The sequence below is a fragment of the Pleurodeles waltl genome, chromosome 2_2 (assembly GCF_031143425.1).
Source record: "Pleurodeles waltl isolate 20211129_DDA chromosome 2_2, aPleWal1.hap1.20221129, whole genome shotgun sequence".
In the NCBI taxonomy this organism is placed as follows: Eukaryota; Metazoa; Chordata; class Amphibia; order Caudata; family Salamandridae; genus Pleurodeles; species Pleurodeles waltl.
The window spans coordinates 726,715,277-726,739,873 of NC_090439.1; the positions used below are offsets into that span (position 1 = coordinate 726,715,277).

The 24,597-nt window shown below is 44.1% G+C and overlaps 1 protein-coding gene across 2 annotated transcripts in view; it reads left to right on the top strand.

Moving 5' to 3' along the window:
• Positions 1 to 2,159: 2,159 nt before the first annotated feature.
• SULF1 (sulfatase 1) overlaps positions 2,160 to 24,597 on the top strand; it is a 416,210-nt gene continuing 393,772 nt past the window's right edge. For both annotated transcript variants that reach the window (XM_069220304.1, XM_069220302.1), the window contains exon 1: positions 2,160 to 2,430. The gene's annotated coding sequence lies outside the window, so the exon portion shown is untranslated. The remainder of the gene's footprint in view (positions 2,431 to 24,597) is intronic.

Below are 24,597 nucleotides of genomic sequence, written 5' to 3' on the forward strand. Positions count from 1 at the left end.
GCCTCATACTGTAGTGTAGTTTTATAATCTTGAAATTTCCAATACCATATATTTGCCAGCTGTGATTTTAACTTCCAAATAAACATGCTATACCAAATACAAACAAAAGGAACATGTGAAGCTTCTTGAATTTGAGAAATATTAAACATGTTTTGTGTAAGTGGCTAGCACTTTCCTCAGAAGGTTATGTTTTTAATCACATGGAAATGTGACTTGTGTGCTCGACATGCCTAGGCTTGAAAGGGCCGTCCAGTACTGAACTTGTTCTCCTATGTCTGCCTGGCTGTGGTGACAGATTATGTAGTATTTTCCAAACCACTCCAGAGTTATCCTAACTGAGGGAGTTAAACCTGTGGTCTTTGCTTTTTAACATATTCTTACATTGGAAAGTACGTTGCAAGAGGGTATATCCATCCAAAAAGGTACGAATAATTCCACTGATTTTGTATTGTATGTATTTTGCCTACAGTGCATTTACCTCCCATCAATCCATCAGGTTTTTTTTTTTAGCAGCACAACAAACAAAAACAAATATCTTAGTTTCGTGAGCACGTGTATTCCTTATTTTAGTGTTCGACTTACTGGAGTTACGCTTCTGCTAAAAAAATGCTTACTGTGTGAAAAGTTAACTCCATGGAAGCAAAAATTTCTGACAAAAAAATAGAGACAAGATTTAGAATGAATCACTATGGATCTCATCGATCACTTCAAATAATTCGCATACACGGGGTGACGCTTCAGTTTATATATTCTTCGACGGGCTGAATAAACCATCATTATTACTTTAAACATAATTTTGAAACTTTAAACAGTTTCCTTTAAGGCACACTGTTAGTGTTTGACGAAGCTGAAAAAATCTAAGAACTTGAGTATGCGCTACCTACGCATTTTCTGCACAAGCGAGCTAGCTTTCCGCTTTTTTCCAATACCGAGAATATACCACTGAAAAACGTAGACGCGTTAAAAAAAAGTACCGTCTTGTTAGCTTGTAAAGTAACACATACAGAGTATCTGCTACACGTCAGTATTAAAAATAAATGGGTCTGTGTTTTGCAGATTTCGTATGTTTTCACGCAGAAAATTGACGGATCTGGTTAAATCCGATGCCATAAGTCTAGCGACAGTGCTCGGAATTCTGTCTAAACGCGCTCCAACTTCCCCACACAAATGCCCACAGATCCTCTGCCAGAGATCCAAGTCTGCAAGTGGATGCCACATGCCTGGGCAGTACCAAACACAATGAGTTCAGTAAAATAACTGTTAACGAGGGCACTTAGTGTTGGGAAGATGTGTACTTGGTCCGTGGCGGGAATGTCGCATTGAACTGGTCTCACCTCCCACTGCACGGCCCAAATCTACATAGTAAGTAATACTGGGAGGGATAGCCAAAGAAAAAAAATGCAGTAACAACGTTGCCTGCTTTCTTATATACCACACACCCTGCATTCCTGTACTCACTTCTCCGCGATTACCGATACTCCAGGCGGGACTTTACCTTCTAACCTGGCGCTTCGTAGTGAGGCATACATATAACACCTCTAAACCACTGACAAAGCACGGGAAGCCTAGAAACAGTCATCTAGGCGCTGACTTTTCTTACAATCAAAAATAAAACATAGATACGTATAACAAAATATAAAGAATAAAGTCGTGTGTTTGTAGTTCTCCTTCAGAACATTAAACCTCACTTGGTCACAAAATGCTAAATTAGAACATCATAGCAACACTCATTATGTTGGAAACGGACCAGAGATTCCGAGAAATGAAAAGCAAAAAAGTTTGTGATTTCAAGTTTTGTTTCCTGCCCCGAGGCAGACAGCGACTGATCAGACAACTGGAAGAGGGTTTAAAATGCAGATGTTCGCATCTCTGTGCTAACGACCACAAACATTAACACGTTGTCTGTATCTTGGACTTCCCAATGAGGAGTGCCTCCAGGGAGGAAATGGCCCTCTTGGGTAGTAAAGGGCGTCCTCGGGGTGTTGCCGCTGTGCATCTCTGCGTCCTGCTGTGCGGTGGGAGGGGGAAGGGACCCCCGGGATTACAGGGAGTTGTGAGAAGTAACAAGTCTGGTCCTCTGCCCGGACCCGCGCCCTCCTACCTCCCTGGCGCCTCCCCTTTCGCCTCTTTATAGCGGCGCTTTCTCCAAATCTCAGGTTACTTTGCCCAGAGGTCTCGGAGCTCCTGTCCTCGCCTCTCGTCGCACCCCCAGCCTCCGAGGAGACACTGGGATTGGGCGACCCCACCCTGCCCAGGCACAGCGCGGCGCCTCAGGACCTGTCTCGGCAGATGGTTGGAGTGAGGGGGGTGGCATCACAGGCGAGGACGGAAGGTGTTAAAGCCGGACCTGTACGGTCTTCAACTACATCGGGACCGATCACCCTTGAGGAGTTGCCAGACGCCGACTAAGGAGCGCCCGGAGTCTCTGAGGTACAGCGGAAGGCAGCGCGCGCTGCGTGAGTACGTGCTTGCGTACGTGCGCGCGCCGGGCAGACTGTGAGACCGGCGGTGCTGTCAGAGGCAGTTGCTGAAACTTATCAATGCTGCTATTGTGCACCCTGCAGATAAGAGTGGCCGGAGCCGGGCTCGCCCTGCGGGTGCAACGCTCTCGCGCTGGTTGAGTGTGGCTCCGGCCAGGCGCTGCAGGCGGGGGGCTAAAGGTCTTGCTCTGGTGTGTTTTTTTGTGGCTGTCGCTTGTCACTCTGCTCCCTGGCAGTGGTGCGAATGTGGAGCTACCGTCAAGTGCCTCGTTTGTTGGAGTTTGGAAGAGCAGGCACTGCAAACGGATATGTGCACTCGTCTGTAGCAGTCTCGCAGGTGTTTGGGACCCCAGTCATAAATAAGTGAAATACACATTAATTGAAAATTGTGTTCGGGAGTAGTGGAGAGGGGTGGTGAAGTTGATTGAAGATATGCGACTCCCGTGAACGAGTGACCAGGCTTCAATACGACAGGCGCAGAATAGCACGAACAGTTGAATGAATGCAGTCTTATACTAACTAGTGCTGTAGTGAGTATCCTTGGCCCAGTAGGTATATTTTGGATCACTTCAGAGGACTCGCATGGCAGTGCCTGTTTCCTCGCAATGGCTACAAATGTTTTGCGTGGTGACTCTGGTGAGGTGTGCATGGGCTGTGTTCACATTTAAATCGCAGAATAAGGCGAAATGGACGTTGAAGATGAATGGCAATGAATGGAAACAGAAACGAGGTTTCTTCTTTTGGGTGTTCATTTGCTTAGATTTTGCTTAGATTTTGCTTAGATTTTTAAACATAACTTCGAAGTAATTAGGTGGAGGGTCATGGTTTTCATGGAGAAGGACCATTTGTCTATCATATACGAGTACCATGTAGAGATAAAACCTAACCACTGACTCCGTGGTGTATTGGAATCTATTTTGTGTTATTTAACTCTGAAATTAAGAGCGAGCGTTGCATCCTGAACATATTTTCGAGACCAAAAACAGACCCATTTCCGAAACAACTACGTGATTGATGACTTGTCTAAATGACCCTCCTTGCCAATTGTAGTATTGAGCGATTATTTTAATTTGTAAAATAATTATTTAGCAAGAAATAATGTACATAGCAACAATTTTCTTTTTACATAACCAGATACTTTGGTGGCTAAGGTGGACAAAATAATGTCCCTGGTCATGGCTTGAGGCAATGCACGACATTGCAAACAAATACATGAATTTATCTTGAAATGTGAATGTTTGTATGGAAATTTGGCAGAGGAGACGGAAGGGTGAAAACAGGATTCAGATGAAGGATTGGTCAATCTTGTTTGACAAGGTTTGCTTTAAGCCTGATGTGAGTAGAGAGGTGTTGGAGCAGAAGTTAATGGCGATTCAGTCCATTGATAAAGTCTAAGCAAGTTAGAAGTCCACAAGCTTGAAGTCACTTAAGAAGGTTTTGGGGAGAACAGAAGAGCATGTAGAGTAAATATTGTGAGAGTAGATAGGGTGTGTCAGTACTGTATACTGATTTTGACTAGGATTGTCCAGTCACAACTTAGAATACGTGAAGCAGTTTAAACAGGGCCCTGATTTTGGCAGACATGTATCCAGTAAGTAGTAGGGGTATTTCTAGGGTACGTACATACCTAGTGATGAAATGCATTACCTTATCCAACAAGAGGGATTAATACAGGCGAAGATCTAGTGATACATAGTTGCAGATATACAGCTTGTTGAAGACTAGTGCAAGATCAATGTTTGGGCAGTATGGAAGGGGATGATAGGATGGATTTCGTAGATGTTCCTTAGTTGGTTTGTAGCAGCTTTGGTGGTTATGAAGGAATTCAGATGCAGAGTAAGGTCGAAAAGTACATCAAGGTTTCTAGACAATGGGGTTCTAGATGAGGATGCTGTGAAGCTTTTTACGTGGTTTGTAAGGTGTAATGGTGCATTTTTTTAGGGTATTGATCATTCAGAAGCAATAAATGAAAGGGCATAAATGCTGAATTTATGTTGCTAGCATCCTTTTAGTAACATTCCTGGTAGGCCCACTCTGGTCTGTAGTAGTTTGTTTTAAAAATAAATTAGAAGCAGCAACTGAAAATAATACAGTCTGTTATAAGTGGTGCAGGGCTTGCGTGCCATATTTGTTTTAAACGTAAAAATACTTTCATATCTGTCTGACCAGAGCTTGTGGGGAGCTGCCACACTGGATAAATCTGCCAACGTCCTGAAGCAAACAGCAGCCCAGTCACCATGTCACAGGTGACGGCCTCTATATTTAGCAAAGCACATAAACCCATTTCAGAGAATGTGTAAGGGGGTCTGTCAATAAGGATCTCTGGCCGCTGCGTGCATATCTTTACAGGCTGTAATGTGTTGTGCAGGACACATATGAGATGGATACGTGTGAGGACAAGTTATTGTGTGTTTTATATGTAGTTTTTCCGAATTTGTTGAATTTTGCTCATTCTTGTCTGTCATTGCCCACAAAATCGTTTTTTTTATTTGGGGGTTTGTAAAGCAGTGCACACTACTGTAAACCGTCTCATCTCTTTATATGAGTGGAGGGATACAGTTAGGCTATGCAGATGCAAAAAGACATGCTGTATCACATACCTTTGAACCATACATGTAATTGCATGTGGCAGTCTTGCTTTTTTAAAACTACGACCTTGGTAAACTGAGACCATGGTATGTATCAGTAGTTGGGATCTGTTGGAAAGGAGGACTCAATACCGGTCTTTGACATAGGGCCATCAGGGTAAGGGGGAGGGCTTGCAAATGATGCAGAGCGAGAACCGTTAGTGCTGCATGCACAAGGTAGATTGGAGGAGAAAGATCATAAAATTAACAGGTGCCTCTCTTACTGGAAGTGAAACATGGGAGTAGTATTTTCAGTTGTCACTGGAACTTTTGTAAGTCTCTCTCAAGTCGGAGGTGCTACGAGAGTCCTCAGGATTGTGGATCCTCAATGCTGAATGGATCTGTTTCCAAATGTTCTTCCTCTTACTAGCAAGATACTACCTAGACTTAAATGTGGCCGACCTCAAATCGTAGCTGGCTGTCATACCTGTGAACCCAGAAGAGATAGCCAAGAGTGTAGCCATACAGTGTCCTGTGAATAGGCACATGGTCATGTACTGCACTCTCTCTCTTTTCAAGAGCCATTGTGTGTTTTTCAAACCTGTTGCAATCTACTTGTGCCACCTCATTCAGAATATTAACCAGCCAGTATCATATTGTTTGTGATCTCTGGGGCTGAATGAGGTTAGTTTTTAGCAGCACAGTGTAGAAAGATGTGTTGAAGTGTGTTGGAATGTGGCTGTGGTGAGCACTATGGGTTTATATTATGCAGGAGTCCCAAGTTACCGTCCGAGCTTTTGGGTCACAAGTGATGGTAATAACTGAAGGCGGTGAGGGCGGGTGAGGAAACTTAAGTTGTGGTCTATGGGCAGCATTTCAAGTGGTGTTATCTCTTGTAATCTAACCTGGGTAAGGGGATTGTTTTTAGGACAAACCCTCAAATAGACTGACTATCCTTTATAAAGGTCATACAAATACCCGGTCACATTTCTGACACCGCTTCTAGTTTCTGTTGACACAGTCCAACATTAGAATGTTGGGACAGCGGCATGCATTGGCAGTTCCCAACTGCCTGTTGAAAAGCTTTGACCAGGAGATTGAAGCTGCAGGAGCAAAGTTGCAAACTGAAGGACTTAAAAAGGATCTGCACCTTTCATAGGTGATCAAGTGTGAGGCCAGTTTATTGCCTGCATTCATTCTACAGTGGATTAATTGGTGTATGTTGTAGTTGTATGGTGGGGTCCATGGTGGTAAGGACAAGAACAAAGCACTTGGTTCCCCTAATGAAAATCCCAGATGGGCCTTTCTTCCCAGAGGAAGGGGGCCAGATATGTGACCTGATTGCCTCAAGTCTGCTTAAACGCACCTTAGTAAATATCTATTGGCAATTACGAACAAAACAAAACCTTTATTGTACACAACTGAATTTATGCCAGTTGTTTTTAATTGACAGCAGTAAAAATTACTTATCAGTTGAAGGATTATTACTCAGACGTTTAGTCCTAATTTTTTACATCTTTATGTAGGCTGCAAGTCACACCCTGAAATTCTAGCCAGTCAATACATCTTCAGTCCTTGGGCATGTGATCATTATGTAGTGTGTGAACGTTTCAAGCCAGAGCGAGCACACACTGATTTATTTTGTATTATCGACTCAATTTCATATGCCTTCCATTTAGTTTGAAAAAAAACTTTTCAATTCATTAAAACATTATATTCTTTGTTAACCCCACTCCTGCTCAGAACGTTAGCGCACTCTAGGGCTTCAACAGTATTTACCACTTGACCATGTATAGTGAGATCTTTGGAAAATATCTAACTTTTGTATCTTAGTTCTGTTGTCAGTAAACACTGGAAGGAAAGTGGTTCAAATTGTCTCTGAGCCAATTATGGAAGCTGCATTACGAATGTATATTTGTGAAATAAATAAAGAGGAGTGCCACAAGATGTAAAACTCCGAATCACTAGTGAACTTAAGACTCTTGCATTAGGTTAATAATAATATTGTGTTATTTATATAGTGCTCTATCCTGCAGTTTAATCACCTCAGAGCTGCGGAACTAACGTGCTATTACTCAGTTTAATGCTAGTTAATGTGCATACTGCGGAGGGATAAAAGCCTAAGGTGACCTTGCAAGCTTTCTAATTTGGAACTGACAAGTCCCAAAGCAGCTGTCCGCTTTCATACAGTAGCGTGTACTCCTCTTGGCCTTGCTGCTACAGCCTTCATGCAAATATTGTTCAAGGGTACCACTGACCTCTCACAACAAAGAGCATCTTCTTAAAACACTAGACAACTCAAAACACTTTTTTTAATTCAACCTGCATTGAACTCACTCTCTCCCGACAAGTGCATCGAGGCAGTTTAATTTGCATAGCAGCGCTCCACAAGTATACTCATTCATTCAGTGCCACAACAGCCTACATTTTTCAAATAGGTATGGACTATGTCGAAACCTGAAGCAAAAGCCTCAATATCAAAACCCTAGTCTAATGATAAATGGGATTATTTTATTATGACCTGCTTGGGCCTATGTAACCTAAAGTGCAATTTAAGGTGATGGCAACTAAGGTCACCACCTAAGTTTGACTAGGTGTCACAACTCTGATATTTAATAAAAACATGTTCTAATTGGGAGGAGATTATGCTCTACTGAGTAACTGGTTGGGGCTGGATCCAGGAGATCTGAGAGCTGATACCTGCCTCTCCAGCACATGACTGTATAATATGATTCTAGGCAACTAGGCAAATTACTTAATCTCTCTTCGCCTGAAGTCCTATTTGTGCTAAATATTGGGAGCGGATAGAAACAAGCTATATCCAGGGCCACTGGAACTTGTGTGTTTTTGCAGCAGATGCAGCGTTTTCTGCATATTTATGCATTTGCCACGTAATCCACCACTTGCTGCAAAATCTGCAGATGTTTACAAAAAAATATTTCTAGCTAAAATAGGTCAAAAGTTACTAAAATGCTACACACACGTGTTGTCGCTTAGCCGAAGGCCCTTTGCAAACAGCCTGATCAACTTTCTGTCGCTCATTGCTATTATGGGGGTGTTAAACTGGCAGTAATGAGGAACAACCTTTGACCAGACAATGTTATTTCCTAATGTTGTTATTTTCACACTTGCTAACACAATCAGAAAATGTGCCGCATCACGCTGCATACTTTGTCCTTTCTAGCTGCATAGTTTGAGCAGCCCTCCGCATAATTTGAATATTTTCTGCCGCATGATTCTAGTGGCACTGGCCATATGGATGTGTGAAGCGCTGTGTAAATAACTGGGCACTCGTGGCAAAAGCGGCACACCATCATTTTCTCAGAATCCTACGCCACACTACGACTGTATAAAAGAGACAACGTGGAAAATCTAACAAACTGTGTCCCTCTGTTACCGGAGTAGCCTTTTGAGCTTCTTGGCAGTGGCATGCGTGTGTTTGCTTAGCCTCAGCTAATCTTGTTTGCAACTGCCTGGGAAAGCCAGAGAGCAATGAGCAGTGTGCACTGTTAGCCGTGCGGCTGCCCTGTGGGAAGCGGCGCGCGGTGGGAATACTGATGCAGAGGCGGGAAGAGGGAGTCAGACTCAGCAGTCGCGCGAGATGTTTCAGTGACCAGGCCCGCGAGGCAGTCCAGCTTCTTGTCAGAGTGTAATCTACTGCTCCAGGTGGCGAGAAGGTTTCCGGGGAAGGCTTCTGCTCGATTTATTTCTTGGCTCGCTTTGACAGGTGGCCTATGTTTGGCAGCACCTGTGGTGCGAGCCAACAGGTGGTCCATTTATCAAATCAGCACTGCATGGATGCTGGGAGCCGTTGGCCTCCATGCCTGCGTACACCAAAATGTGGGAGAATGTTTAAGGTTAGAGATACGTGATATCAAACTTACCCAACAGTTTGGACTGAGTACGCATCACATAAATGTCAGTCACTTTTCCAAGAACCGAACAGGATTCAGATACTTTCTCGCATGTTATGCCTGTATATATGCCGAGCGTGTGCCCATGGAACTGTATGGCTTGTACTTGTGTATCCGTTTAATTTGCATTCATCCTGTACCTATGTTGCTGCTGAAGCAATACCTGTTCATGTCTTTACCCTGTATTTGCTTGTCAAACTTGTACTTATATAGTCCCTCGTGCTCTACCTGTATGTACCTCCAGTTTCCACCTTTTATATCCCTTTTATGTTTTACGTATATGTATCCTTTCTGGTTATTTGTTTAAGTATACCCAGCATGTACCTATACATTCCTTCATGTTTCACCTGCATGGACTGTCAGGTCGTCCCCATATAGCTCTTCCAACTTTACTTGTACATTTGCGAACCATGCACGTGTATGTATGTATATATATATATATATATATATATATGTATATATATAGCAGTTATTCGTGCTGTACATCCATATACATACGCACCATCTCCCACTGAATATTCCTGGTCTACGTGCATGTACTCTAAATATTTTCTGACCATAGCGTCACGTTTGCATTCAGTCACGTTTACCTTCATCGTGTGCGTACCTGTGTCAATAGTAAATGAGTACATCATCTTGGTATTGTCGCAGGGTAACCATCCAGATTTCAGTCCGACCATGAAGTGTTCCCAGAACCCCTCCCATCGCAGCTCTGCCACTCCCATCACACCAGGCTCTTCCTTTAAGCATCATCTCACCAGACTACACCCCCAGACCTGTCACTGTGGCATCGCCTGTCCTCACCCGCAATACCACTGTAACCCCACTGTGTATTGCATGTTACTACTAGGTTGCTAAGGTCGCATTTCATCGAGGTTGCTCACAAACCTTTCCCCAGGAACCACAAACTTTAGTTTGTGATGTGAGCCGGGATCTACATTGATGCTAGCCGAGTTGCGGGTTGCTGGATGTAGGGGTGGGTGGCATTATGGTGTGTGTAATGGAAGCGAAGTATATACATCTAGTGGCTAACCTGCACAATGTGAAACTGGAAAACCTGGAATTAATCTTGGCTTCCCCACTTTACCAAATTGAGTGACCCTAGGCATTTTTTTATTTCACTTTCCCTCCTTTTTTCATTAGTGCATATAAACGAGAACCTCAAAATACAGGACTTCGATGTGCGCTGTACAAAACCTCCTGTCTTTGATTTAACAAACTACAATGACAAATTGAATGCTACACAACCACTAATAATATTATAAACATGCATGGTGTACACAGTATAGTTTGAGGTTCTAATTGTACATATGTATAGTTAGGCCAAGCTTGTATCTACCTTAAATTATAGGTATTTCACTTTCTGGACTGTGCCTGTCTGCATTGGCCGCCCTTGTGATGCAGCATGTGCTGCACTTGTACCACACAGGGTACACCAACCTTTAGGCCCAGGATGGTTCTGGAAGATGGGTTCAGGGCCCTTAAACAGTATAGCCCTCTGCAGCAGGCTATGAGGTGATATTATGGGCTCAGAACCCCAGCATACAAAGTGCTGTTGGATAAACTGGTAGACTTTACTGGAAGTGTTTTCCATGCAATTGTACCATTTATCAGCAATGTTTTAAACTTTTATGAAGTCGTCTACCCCATTTAATAAAAATAAAAAAATTGCTTGATTCACATGTAAAGCCTAAAGTAAACTCCGCTCACATATTTTGTGAGGGTTGGCTTTTTCACTTACAAACACTTAGCTGAAACAGCCAAATCTCTTATGAAATCATCACACATTCTTGTATTCATATGGGATGATAACCCCACTCCCCTACCTAGTGTGGCATGCTTCATCAGTGGGTTCCACATCTAGCACTGGTCAGCATCTTGCAGTACTACTGTCCCTGGCTGTGCATCCTCCTAGTTATGTGTTCCTTAGTTTGGGTGAGGTTACCTACATCATCAACATTTGTGTTCTCCCTTTAGTAAACTGTTAAACCTGTGGTAAAGTTGTATGTGGGTGAGCTAAACTTGTTTTAACTGGTGTCTTCTTACTACAAGAACAAAACAGGCGAGCCAGGCAACTGACTCAAATTCTCTTTTCGGTCAACATGTTTCGGTTCTTAAATATCCTGATCATTCAGACCTCTTCTCCAGGAATATAGGTATCATATAAAATATTGTGAAACAAGCCCTCCTTGAGGCATGTTCTCCAGCCTTGGAAGGTGAGCAGGGTTAGGGAATGAGGCAATTGTCCTCACTCCCCACTCTTTGAAGAGGCCATGCAACATGCTATTGGTGAGGCTGCCACCCCATTTCACATAGCAAGTTACTATAATCATAGCTTGCACAATGATATAGGCAGTCCCCATACTGCCAAGCTATACTCCCAGCTGACTAGTTGTGGATGGTGGGTATTCATAACCATTGTGGCCACAATCCATACTCCAAGACCCAAGCATCTCCTTCCTTGCTACCAGCACAAATGGGGCAGTGTTAGTGAGGGTTGCTAGGTGGGGTTCCTATAATTCACAACAGCCCTGCCTGTTTTGCATCCCGCCTTGAAACACAGCCTAGCGGAGGTTGAGGAGAACAGCTATTAGCTCAGACTGGACCTCCTACCCTGCCGTAAGTATCACTGGCTGATATTTTGTATCAGAGGTACATATTTATAAATGAAACAAATGTCTAGTTTGGATTGTTTTACTTGAACACATTAGATGTTATCTATCACTTCACTAAGTGGTCTTTAATATTATTGGTGAACCACATCCTTTCTGCCCTGGCAATTTTATTAATGACTCAAGGCAAGTCAGTTGTCATGTTTCTCCTACATAAGCCTTTAGGTTTTTTTATTTTAATTTTATAGAGAGTAACATTATGGTCTTATAAACAATACACCAGAGACGTTGTATAGTGTGCATCCTGAACTTGACTAATTTAACATAATCTCAAATGTAATAAGCATGGAAAAGGAGGCAGAGGGAAGACAATAATTTGCTCATGGTCACACAGTTCAGTTAAGCTGGGAACTGTTGACTGAAACCAAGGTTCTCTGAATCAAGCCCCTCAACTAGTTTTTGCTATGGGTCCAACAACAGCTGCTGACTGGATTAGGCATGTTGTGCAAGGACATTCTAAATTCCCCTTTTTAATAAGATGAGACAAGACCAGTGGAAACGCCTTTCTTCATAGAACAGTTGCATCCTGTGGGGAAATGTGAGCTTTCCTCCTTCACAGTGTAAATACAGCTAGTGCAGCAGAATGCTTCCTCACACGACAGGTTCAGCATGAGAGTAGCAAAACCTGCTTCATCTCTCCCACAGAATGCAGTAAGAGCAACATTCTATTTCCTGCAGACAGATCCAGCAGGATATAGTTGTATACACTTTCTTTGCTCACAGAACAGGTACAGTTAAGGCATGGGTAACTTGCAGGCTACAGACATATTGCTGAAGAAGCAGGAGCTTAACTTACTGAGAGAAATGTACTAGTGGATGAGTGAGTAGTGCAAGTGCTGACAAACGTCTCACTTAGGTGATGTTCCACGCGGCATCTCAAAAGTCTTTTTGCTGTCATGCGGAGACTTGCTTTTTGTATAGATTGCTCGGTGATCCATGTATTGCGAAGGAGCTGTTACTGGTCACTGTTGTTTGGAGCAGCCTTACCACAGCATAAGTGACTGCACTGGATAGGCTGCAAGTGTCAACTACTGCTACAGGTTTTTAATGTGTGCACCAGACCCTTTGCAATACCAGCTTCGGTCTTGCACTTGTTCAAAACACTGGGGACCACCAGTGCCTGTCTTTACCTTTAGCTTTGAAGTTATGTTGGCGTGTACTCTGAAGGTAAGGAATGTTGTACCTGTATGTACTATACTAATATTGTATCTCATGGTTGTAACCCTAGACCTTAAGGCCTACGTACGTATGTTAAGGTTGTACTCGTGCCATGTTATGCCTGAATCTGTGTGCATAGATTGTACTTGTATTCACTTTTTATTTATACTTGTATGCTCCTATAGGTCTTTCCTCAATGTGCTTCGTGAAACGAACTCTGTGAACCCTCGGGCTGTTGCTGTATGTACCAGGAGATAGTCCTTGTATATACCTCACCTTATAAATTTTCATGCATTTAGGCTCTTCATGTGCATATATTTAGGTTTTACCTTTGTCCTTTTAGGTCATCTACCAGTTGCTCGTACTTTGCTGTCACCATGCACGTGCCATTGAGGTACACAGCTGTAGTTTGAGGTCGCCCAAGCACAGTTTTATCATGTTATACCGAATACAGATGTATACTGTACAGTGACTAAAATCAAGACATCTTTCCTATCAATTAACGTGCTGTAAAATAAGTCCACTATCTTTTATTTTCGAAATACTCTTTCCGACCTGTGAGAGCGGCATTATGCGAATATCTCCCTGAATGAGACAAAACTATTCTGAACTGCACCCCAGGAAACACGAGTTTGCTCTTCCTTTTAGATGAGGAAATTGCGTTCTGTGAATACAGATTCACTGAGGTATTTAGCAGCTGCTACCGCATAAGGATCTTTGCTGGCAAATAAGTACTGTCGCTATGTGAGCAGGAGGTTGAAACACCCTGGCCATTCCCTTCCACCGGAAATACTACACACCCCACGGTTCTCACTTTCGTGTTTCTGCTTTCCGTTGACAAAACGCAAACATGCTTTGAAAAGTCTTAACAACCAAAAGCCATCCCTATCATTTATTTATACATTTTGTAGTGTGTTGCTTTTGGTTATGTCGTAAAAGTATCAGCTAATTTAAAAACGTGTTGCTTACTTTTCTCAGTGATGAGGGTCAACCCATATTCAAAGAGATTCTTGTGATACAAAAAGGTCAGTTAAAGGCATGACAGAAAAATGCAGCTTTCAGGCCCATCCTATATGCATGGTGTAGGAAAGTACCCTCTTTTTGGCATTGCTATCCCCACTTTTTGTCTGCTGTCAATGTGTTCTGACTGTTTTCACTGGGATCCTGCTAACCAGGACCCCAGTGATTGTGCTCTCTCCATCTAAGTGTGGTTACTTAGGACTTAGCACACACAACAATTGGCATACTGGTGCCCCCATATAAGTCCCTAGTATATGGTACTTAGGTAGCTAGGGCATTGGGGCACAAGGGGTTCCCCATGGGCTGCAGCATGTATTGTGCCACCCATGGGAGCCCATGCAAAATGTGTCTGCAGGCCCGCCATTGCAGCCTGCGTGCAAGTTGCATGCACCCTTTCAGTACAATTCACTGCACCAGGTCACTGTAAGTCACCTCTATAGTAGGACCTTCTAGCCCACAGGGCAGGGTGTAGGTACCGGTGTGTGAGGGCACCCCTGCATGAGCAGAGGTGCTCCTACGAACTCCAGCTCCCTTACACTGGACTTCGTAAGTGCGGGGAAGCCATTGTACTGAACACAGGTCACTCACTACCTGTGTCCAGCTATATAATGGTAACTCCGAACCTGGGCATGTTTGGTATCAAACATGTCGAAATCATACCCCAATACCCGAGCCAGTATTGGATGTATGATTCCATGCACTCTGGGGGCTCTTTACAGGACTGCCAGCATTGCTCCTACCAGTCTTCTGGGGTTTTCTGGGCAGCCCGCACTGCTGCCACCCCTCAGACAGTTTTCTGCCCTCCTGCTGCTTGACCAGCTCAGGCACAGAAAAGATTTCCTGTGGGAGAGGGAGGTAACACCCTCTCCCTTCAAAATAGATGTTACATGGCTTGGGAGCGGTAGCCTCCCCAAGCTACCAGAATGCTTTGAAGGGCACATTTGGTGGTCTCCTTGCATAAACCAGTTTGCACCAGCCCAGGCAGACCGCTGGTCCCTGCTCTGGCACGGAACTGGACAAACACAAGGGGAGTGACCACTCCCCTGCCTATCATGACCCCAGGGGTGGTTCCCAGATCTCCTTCAGGTGGCCACCTGATTTTGTCATATTGAACCCAAGGTGGGCAGAGGACCCTGGGAGAATCTGAGTAACCAGGTCAGGTAGGAGACATCACAGCCCCCTACTGATAGGTGGTCACCCTGCTAGGTGACCAATCCCCCTTCCTGGGCTATTTAGGGTCTCCCTCTTAGGTGGGTCCTCAGATTTGACTTGTAAGATTCTAGCAGGACTCCTCTGCATCATTACTTAATCTTCTGGACGCTGGGACTGCAACTGGACCCTCCAGGAACCAACAATCTGCAACTTCAGCGACGACTTCGCTCTGCATCATTGTTTCACTGGCTCCTTCCATCAACTGCAACATTTGTCCGGTTGTGTGTTCTCTGAGGGTGACTAGTCTTGAGCCTGCAAAAGAAATAAGAAGGAATCTCCCTTGGAGTGAAGGAGTCACTCCCCTGTATCCGCAGGCACCAACTGCAACAACGACTGGCTGCATGGATCTTCTCTCCTCCGGAGCTGCGTGGATCCTGCATCACAGGTGGTGGTCTGAAGTAGTCCCCTTGGTCCTCTCTACCGGCTTTCCTATTTTAGAGATAGTAAGCCCTTGCCTCTCCGAGCTGGACAGTACCCTGTGCACAGTGACTCTTGCAGCTACCAAGGCTTGTTTGTTCCTCCTCCAAGGGATCTTCAGGCTCCGTGTAGCCCCGGCCTCCAGCACTGCCTCCTGCAAAGCACAGGCCCCTGTCTGCTGCTCCAGTGACGTGGGATACTTCTTCATGTGTGGTGAGTGGGCCTCAGTGCACCTCCTGTGCCTGCTACCCATGTTGCCTGTGGGGGCTGCCTCCTATTCTTGTGACTCTCCCAGCTGCTGAGGGTCACCCTGGACTCCCGTCTGTGGGTTGAGACCCCTGGACCTTGTTGGTCCTCTTCAGCCTTGCATTTGCCAAGGCTTGTTGGTGGTTTTCCAGCACCACTGACCAATTGCAGCATGACTGCTAACGTGGGACATCTCTTCTGGGACTCCTCTTCAGCTGCTGTGCTGCACTGCTGACCTTCTTCGTCCACCATCGACCTGGTCCTGTATCCACAGAAGGGTGGTTAGTGGCTCCTGCCACAACCGGACACTCTAACTCGAACTGGCTTGGTCCCCTTTCTTTGCACGTCCTGTTCTATAATGATCCACATTTGGGTTGTTCCAGTTTGTCTGGGTCTTGCACAATCCCTTTCCGAAGTCCTCCTGTTGGTTTTGGGGAAAACAAGGTACTTACCTCGGTGCACCTGGTAGTTGGGGGTCACTCTGGTACTCTCCTTTTGGGGTTCCTAGTTCCTCCAGCTTCCCTCTGCTGATTACACTTCCTTGAGTGGGGGCTGCATTTCACGTTCCACTTGTTTAGTATATGGTTTGGCCCTCCTCTAGGGCACTCACTGTTTGCTATTGCTTTTACCAGTGCTTATTGCTTTCTATTCTATTTTCTGATTGCTAATGTGTATATAATAGTGTGTTTACTTACCTCCAGTTGGGGTATTGCTTATATAGTATTTTTGTTACTATAATAAAGTACCTATATTTTTGTAACAATGTGTGGTTCTTTCATGTGTGTAAGTGCTGTGTGACTATAGTGGTATTGCATAAGCTTTGCATGTCTCCTAGATAAGTCTTGGCTGCTCATCCATAGCTACCTCTAGAGAGCCCTGGCTTCCTAGACACTGCCAACACTTCACTAATAAGGGGATACCTGGACCTTGTGTAAGGTGATAAAACCATAGGTGCTCACCACACACCAGGCCAGCTTCCTACACATAGCAGCACCCTCTGCAGCACTGGTGTGATTTTTAAGCATCCACTTCCATCCACAGGAGAGTCCAACCTTCCATTTAGTGTCTAGGACCCAGAGACCCACAGATTGGACCACCTCCCCCCACCCTGCACCAAAACAAATCGATTACAAGGCATTATGCCATGTCGTGGGTATTGGTCATGTTTATTTCACAACACATCACAAACACAACATTGCATTGAAGCCACATTCAACACTCCACAAGAGAAACACTAGTCTAAGGTTATAGAATATCACTTTCTATAAAAATCAGTGCAAACTACATGCAAAGTGTAATGAATTCATTGACTGAATAAGTAAAAAATAAAGCAGCAGCACTAAGGGCTTAACCCCTAATCCTAAGTGGGCCACCTAGGCAAAACCACCTGTGTCCTTGGGGGCTTGGGGAGGCGAGCAGAAAACCTCGAGCCCTTTACCGCCTCCCCCCAGCACCAGGCTGCCTCGGGATCCCCAAAGAATGAGATCAGGAGTGACAGCCCCATGACCTATACTGATGAAACGCAAGCCAGTGCTTATGAGCCGGTGTGAACAATTCGCCATTTCAGCATTCAGAGGTCGTACGGGCACATTTGTGGCCCTGGACTTTATCTCTCTGCCCCAAATGCGATATGACATGTGGGACCAAGAGACAATAGTACTGGAAAATTTCGACCCTAGGCAAGCAAACTCCTGCAGACAGAAGTACAAGACTTCCATAGGGAGAAGAATGACCATTGGGCATAACTGTCTGAAAGAGTTAACCCTTGTCTCTGGAAATGAACCATAACTGAGGGATAACATTCAGAAGAGCTCGATATTTGTATTCAGTTTTAGAGAGAACTCTACACAAATTAGACAACCCTTTGGTGTGAGCAATTGCAATAACTTGGTTTGAAAGTGACTGAGTAATGTGTGGTTACAACCAGAATCATTGACAAATGTTGGTCGTTCAGGGTAATTGTAGCCAAGTACGAAGTGTAGCAAGTAGGACAAATAAATATCCGTAAACCACGTATGGTGGCAAGATGAGACTCCAAAGATCAGTAAACCTGTAAGTACCCATTGTTTTTCATGTTTCTCTGTAGTATATGATGTATTCAGGTTGGGTATGGCTGAAGTTTGCAGTTGAACCTGGCATGCTTTGCACAGTTTGACGTTAGCAGTTTCCTGTCTGTGCGAGCTTTGAGAATGCTCTAACTGAAGGCAAGTTATTTGTAGATGTTTTCCTCTTGCAGACCTACCGTGACTGAAACCTTCCCCTTCTGATTAATTTATCAAACTGTGCAAACTATGGGAACAATTCTTAAATTGCGAAATTGGGAAAAATACCTCAACATTGCAGAGGAAAATGGGCAGATAGCACGGCACGGAGAACGAAACCGCTGCCATATTCTTTATTTTGAGTACAATGCAAATGCAAACCCCAACCACAAATGAAAGACTTGAAGTAAAACGCACAGGCCAACAAAGTTAACCGCTAGCACCTGACAAATGGAGCTTTCAGCCCAAGTATTGGGGTTGGCACATGAATGTTTACAGAAAGAGCAGAGATAACTGTAAGTGACAGCTTTTTAGATCTTTACAGGACGCACGTTTTAAGAAAGGTGCACACAGGAAAGATTTTTGATGGTTCGAAGAAGGAATTATCTGCTACTGAATAATAGCTTTTACATCTTCTACATCAGCGGTTCTTAACCTTTTGTCTTCTGTGGACCCCCACTGAATCATTACTAGAATCCATAAACAAAAATATAAAAATAAATATACTCTGAACAAATGTTGAATATTTTGTGTAATTCACAATCGAATATAGAAAAGGGTTGTCAACGTTGTTTTATTGTTTGTATATACTTTATTAATGTCAATTGGTTAATTTTGATGCTATGTGAAACAGTTATGGGCACCCTGGATAGGCTTTACGGACCCCGAGGCGTCCTCAGACCACAGGGCAAGAACCACTGTTATACATTGAAATGTGTTACTTTTTCAGGTTGAACGCCCAAGCGATGTGGCCTGTTGTAATCTATCTGTGGGCTTTTAACCACCACCACTGCACGTCCATCACAATCATTTGTTCATGGGCTTTCCTTTCAAAAATCCTTCATCATTGGTAAATACTTTACGTTAGTCCCTCCTTGGGGCAGTTTTGTTACCGCCTTGACCATCAACCCTGTTACATGGATAATTGCACGTTTGCCGATACGGTTGACTGCAAGCAAACTTCTTTTTCCTTTTGTGTATCTCCTTCGCACTCATGGTGGCCTTGGAACTTTGACTCAGCTACCTTATGCCAACTGTTTTACTTTTCATTTTCTATGTATGTGACAAGAAAAGTCCGGTTAGGAATTTACAACGCTAATATCTCTAACTCAAGCAAACCCGAGACTCATTGTATAGGTGGGTCACTGGTACTAGGTGATTTAAAAAAAAAAAAAAAAAAAAAAAAGTGTGTCAATATATAGAACAATTTCATTCCAGTGTTTCTCCAGATAGCTTTGGGCATGGGTGGACAGTTAATAATAACATGTTTAAGCAGAACTAGTTACAGTGATTCATTACCTGGAAGCATGTGCCAGAAAAAGAAACTTACTAAATAGGTATGCCTGGAAACCTGTGGCTGACACATTTCCTGGCCTGCTTTTAGGACGTTTTGTAAATTCCCAAGTATTGGATTCTACCTATTCAAGGTTGTAAACCTACATTTGGAGATTGACTATGGACTGAAAGAAGGTGTTGCCTGTTGCACAGTGCATGATGTAGACGGAACGATCTTGTAAATCTTTGTGTCATGGGTTGGTATTTATGAAACAAAGGCACTGAATGGTAGTATTCCTTACATGTTTTTGGGAAGGTGTCAAAGGATGGAATGTGCACTCAGGTGGCACTGCATTGCTACTGAATTCTTTGTAAAGAGGACAGTGCTTAAGTTCACATGACGAATGAGATATTCTATAACTCAGTACAAGGGATATATCTGAAGCAAGGTCAAGCATTGATTACCTAAAATTAGATTTTGTCACCAGTGGGTATAAAAATTAGGTGGACATGAAATCTGCATACAAACCTCCTTTCCTTATTCCTGTCCGATTGTCAGCTTGTATCTCTGTGCCTGCTTGTGTGGTTTGTCTGTGTCAGCCTCTGCATGTGCTAGTGTATATACACTGATCATACTGGGTGACCTGGCATCTCTCTTAATAGTTTACCACTCCTAACTCTCTGTCAGGCACATAGACCACATACTGATTACCTCCCTCCCTCCCAGGCCCTGATTTACTCCTCCTGTCCTCTTCTACTCCTGGCTGACCGGGTTTCTTACCTGCTTCCTCTAACCAAATGCTCAAGGTGAACTACCAACTATCATTTTTTTCACAGTATTCTATCCACTGGTTCTTTCCTCATTTCTTCTCTATTGGGCTAACCTTTCCACTCTTTCACATATACTACTTTGAGGTGACCTTTGAGCAGCATAGCGTTTTGTGGATACACCAGCATAACACATCTCTTAGTCTGTGTGTGTATAGATGACCGCATGTTGTGTGCCTGTTGGTCTTGTGTGCGTTGGTGCTCATTTGCTTGTGTATGCGCACGAGTGTCTGTAGATAGGCTGCTGTGTCTTTTTTTTTATTTTTATTATTTGCATGTATATGTCATTTCTGCAACATGTGCATGGATGTTATATGTCTGTTGCCAATACTGGTTGATTTAGCAATAACCCTAATCCATAATTCGAGTTAAGGGCAGAGATCATGGCAAAGGCTAAATGCAAACCTTTGCCTTCTGGAGTGGTGATACTCCTTGATGTGTAGGCAGCCAGTTTCTGTGCCCATTAGCACAACATAAGTTGTGGCTCTGCAGACGTGTCCATCTTCAGAAGAAACCTCACAGTTCTGCACGCACTGCAAGTGATCTACCAGTTCACACAGGGTGTGATCTGACCGTTTGCTTATCATTTTCCTGTACTCTGAAGTTCTAATTCTGGCCAACAACGTTGCACTTCCGAGCAGAGTTGAATGATTAGCACGATTGTTATAGCGAGGCCTGTGGATGCAAAGAATGTATGCGTAGCTCTCTTTATGTGGAGGTATTCTCTGTTACAAAGCCTTTTCTGCTCGATAAAATGTTAGGCTCTAAAATAGTGAGCTTTCTTGTTTCTAAGCACCAGAGAGGTAGCCTCCTTTGCTCTGTGCTTTTTAGGCTAGGTCTGTATGGCTCTTGTACCATTAATGGCAAACATAGTGTTTTTTCATACTTTGAGGGACTTCCACTCTCTGGCTGCTGCATTCATTCACGTCTTTCAGTCCGGGACCTACTGGCTTGAGAATTTTTTAGCTCAGCACATAGGAATATTTTAGCCCTCCCCCCCCCCCCCGTTTTTCTTTCGGATGTTTTGGTTGTGTCTTTTCATCTCCTTGAATGCAGCATGGACTATTTTACATCTAAAACTCACCCTGCAAGTGGCCAGGTAGTACCGGGGAGCGAGCGCCAACGGATGCTACAAGAAAGGAAGCAATGGCAAAACATATGGGTTTTATTTTTGGGACCTGTTGGCTTTGCCAATGACTTTGGACAAGACTTACAGCATCGACAAAAAGCATTGCTTTTCGATATTGTGTAGCATGACCTAAAAGTGTGCCATTTTTTAAATTTGAGATGGGTCGTTATATGGAAAAAAAAAAAAAATTGTAGTGCAAAAGTGTTTTTTTTTGTGTGGAAGGGTTGGCTGCAGTTTGCTGCCCTGCCCTCCAAAACTGACTTTTCAAAACCACTCAAGGGTGCATATTTTCTTGGTACAATTTCAATTATAGACGTGTGCTAAAAGAGGGAGACATTTAAAAAAAATGTGGTTTCTTCTTCTTTCCAAGCCTAGACATGTACTTATTTACTCCTGTCTCACAGGAATAACTGTTTCCATGGCGGAAATATAACTTGAAAATTGTCAGTGTTAAGTGCATTTTGCAGGAGGATCCCATGGAAATGCCCACATCCCCGTCCCTACACCCGAAGACAATCAACAATGCTAGGGGATTTCAAATGCCATTTACAAAAATAAGATTCTCCGAATTCTTTTTCTGTGAATCAGCGTGTGTTATTTAGTTGCTTCCTTAGTCCTGCCTAGCAGAACTATGATGTGCAAGAATTTTGTAAAAGGTACACCGGGATGTCACTCTCGTGAACAGTGTTTAAACGAGCCTCGTGTTGAATAGTAAACCTTGAAACGAGAGCTAGGAGTTATACCATCGGCACCAACTATTGTCAGCTCTGTGCCACGGTTAACTCATCAGTGAAACACTGATTTCAGGAATACAGTGTGAGCCTGCAGGGCTTGTCTAGCCCCGCGCGGCTCACTGGTTCCTCCTGCTCACCTCGCCTGCTCTCCCACTTTTGAGAGAATGCAAAACTGCAGTTCTTGTCGAGGCCTTTTTGGGCAGTCACATCGCTGAAGAGGCACCTACTCTGCATCGTCCGGTGACTGAGGCAGCTCCCGCTGGCAAGGACTGCTGATCCAGGAGACTTTGGATCTCACAAGGGCAGGGTAAGCAGGTGGTCGAAGATTGGTGCAGTCCTGCTTGGGCTGATTACATCTTGGTATGATGTGGCCAGGCACAGACCAATCTCTGGATGATCCAGCCACAAACAGATTGGTCTCAAGATGGTGCACCACGTGCAGGCAAGTTTTCGTTGCGCTCCAGTCATGCTGCAGTTTTGCCTTTGTGTGCAGCAGTTTGAGACATGCCATGACTTTTCTACTGGCATAGTGGCTCAGTTCATGCTTCTGAGGATCAAAGCCCTAAATGGACTATGGTGGTCTTCAGTCCTGCTACGTTGTTCCCCCAGAACCTGCAGAGGTGGGGAGGCTGCTGTCTAGTGACCATAGAGCGCAGTATCTTAGCAGACCCTACTGTGGTGGAGTTATGCTACGCTTTGCTCTTCCTGATGAGTCAGTCCTCTTGCAGGTCACTGTGTTTTCCCTCTCTCAGAAGGCAGGCTGGATCCTAATCACCTCAGAACTGGTGAACATCTCTTACAGCTAGGGATAGACCCAGGTGATGTCTCCCCACCTCTGGGTAGTTAGTTGTCAAGGAACCACCATCTCTGGTCGCACAAAAGTCATCTGAATACTCCACTGAACACTCTCTTCCTTGGTCATGGAGAACTTGGCAATGGGCTGTCCTCAACTACTGAAGAGTGTACTCCGGGAAAGTCAAAAAGCTAGGCCTATCCTAAAGGTCTCTTTCACCTTGAGCAACCAATCTTTTATCCCAGCATTCACCCCCACCATCTACCAAATGGCAGCGCTTCGGGAACTACTCCGCAGCAGCTCTTTGCTCAGTAAAATGCTTAATTACATTTCTGGAAGTACTTTCTCTCTTCTTCCCTGACTTCATTGTCTACGTGTACTCCCTTCAGCTTCAGGAGTATCAGCAGTACATTTCCACTATCTGGCAAAAGAACCTTCCTTTCCGTTTGTGGCAAGTCAGACTTGGGGCATCCAGAATGGATCCTGCGGGACTCCATTACTCTTACTCTTACTTACACACACCATGCATATGTTATGCAGGTCAAATACACAAAACACGCTCACATGCATTTGGGATGTCAGTGCTTTTATGCGGGTAAGCTCACAGAAGCAGAACTTCACATGGCATAGATAAAAAGTTCTGGTTGCAACTATGGATTAATAGAACACATCATGCTGCCACCAACCACTTTATGTGCTAAACTAATGATTGGGACAGTAGTTTAATGCCGGTGCAATGCAGGGAACACTTGGTGTGCCCCTCCAAGTCACAGGACAGGTTTAAGACCTCACATATGTCAAGGGACAGTCCTAGGCTTCTGTGTACACACTAGATCAGTGTAAGGTTATGGCTACAATCAAGAATCAGAATACCAGATACTATTAGTTGGGCACTTGGGGCAAGGGAATGTCGTTGTGCACCATGCATGAGGCAGTTTTGTCCCAACAATATTGACACAGTAATCGAGAGGGCGGGACATTTTCCATTGCAGGGCCACTCCTGTCACTCGAAAGGTTTTGTGATGTGGAATGGTTTTACCATATGGCATTTGAGTCAAAACAATCATGATCCGACCTTTTACTGGGTGGGGGTGGGTTGAACAGTTTGGGTAGGTAAATGGTGGGGGGTGGGAAGAGAGACGTCAATAATATTTTCAGATGATCGCAGATCACCAGGAAAATGTTTCCATTCCTGAACCATTCTCTTACTAACCATTACAATGTGGAACACAAATTAATTTTAAGCGTACTTAGACTACAACTCCCAGAATGCATTTAGAAGTTAGATGGAAGCTCGCTACTTCCCTAATTTATATGTAGCGCTGCTGTCGGTCGTTCGACCTCTTGCTACCTCAGGACATCAATCGTGGATATTAAAAACTTCGGCCGCGTGCATCTCTTGGTTAGTTGTATCACGTGGAGACTGCTCCAGCCAGGCCAGTACCACAGATTAGCCCACAATGGAACGCGTGCATTCTCACCGACTCCAAGGGCAGGTGGTCCTGGGACTAAAACCCAGGAGTGGCCCCGCACCGGAAAATGCCCTGCCCCCTCGATTACCGTGTCAATAAAGTGGAGGCATCAGTAAGCCTGAAGGTATAAGGCCTACTTTGGTGTTCAGGAATGCTTTGTAGTAAAACAATTTATTTTAATGCTACAGATGAAATGGAAAATAGTTGGTGGAGCACATGGGGGAAAAAAAGATGTGGAATTAGTTTCTAATTTAGTCAGGTCGCGCGGCCTTGAGCCTCTGGCCTGTGTTCATTTTACGAAAGGCCCAAGTGCCTTGAATGGGTTTAGTACTCTAGGATGCTCCTAACCTGCCGTTATTACTTTTTCCGGAAAGAGAACGCTGACACTTTTATGTAGGGTCGCACTACTGTTGATGGGG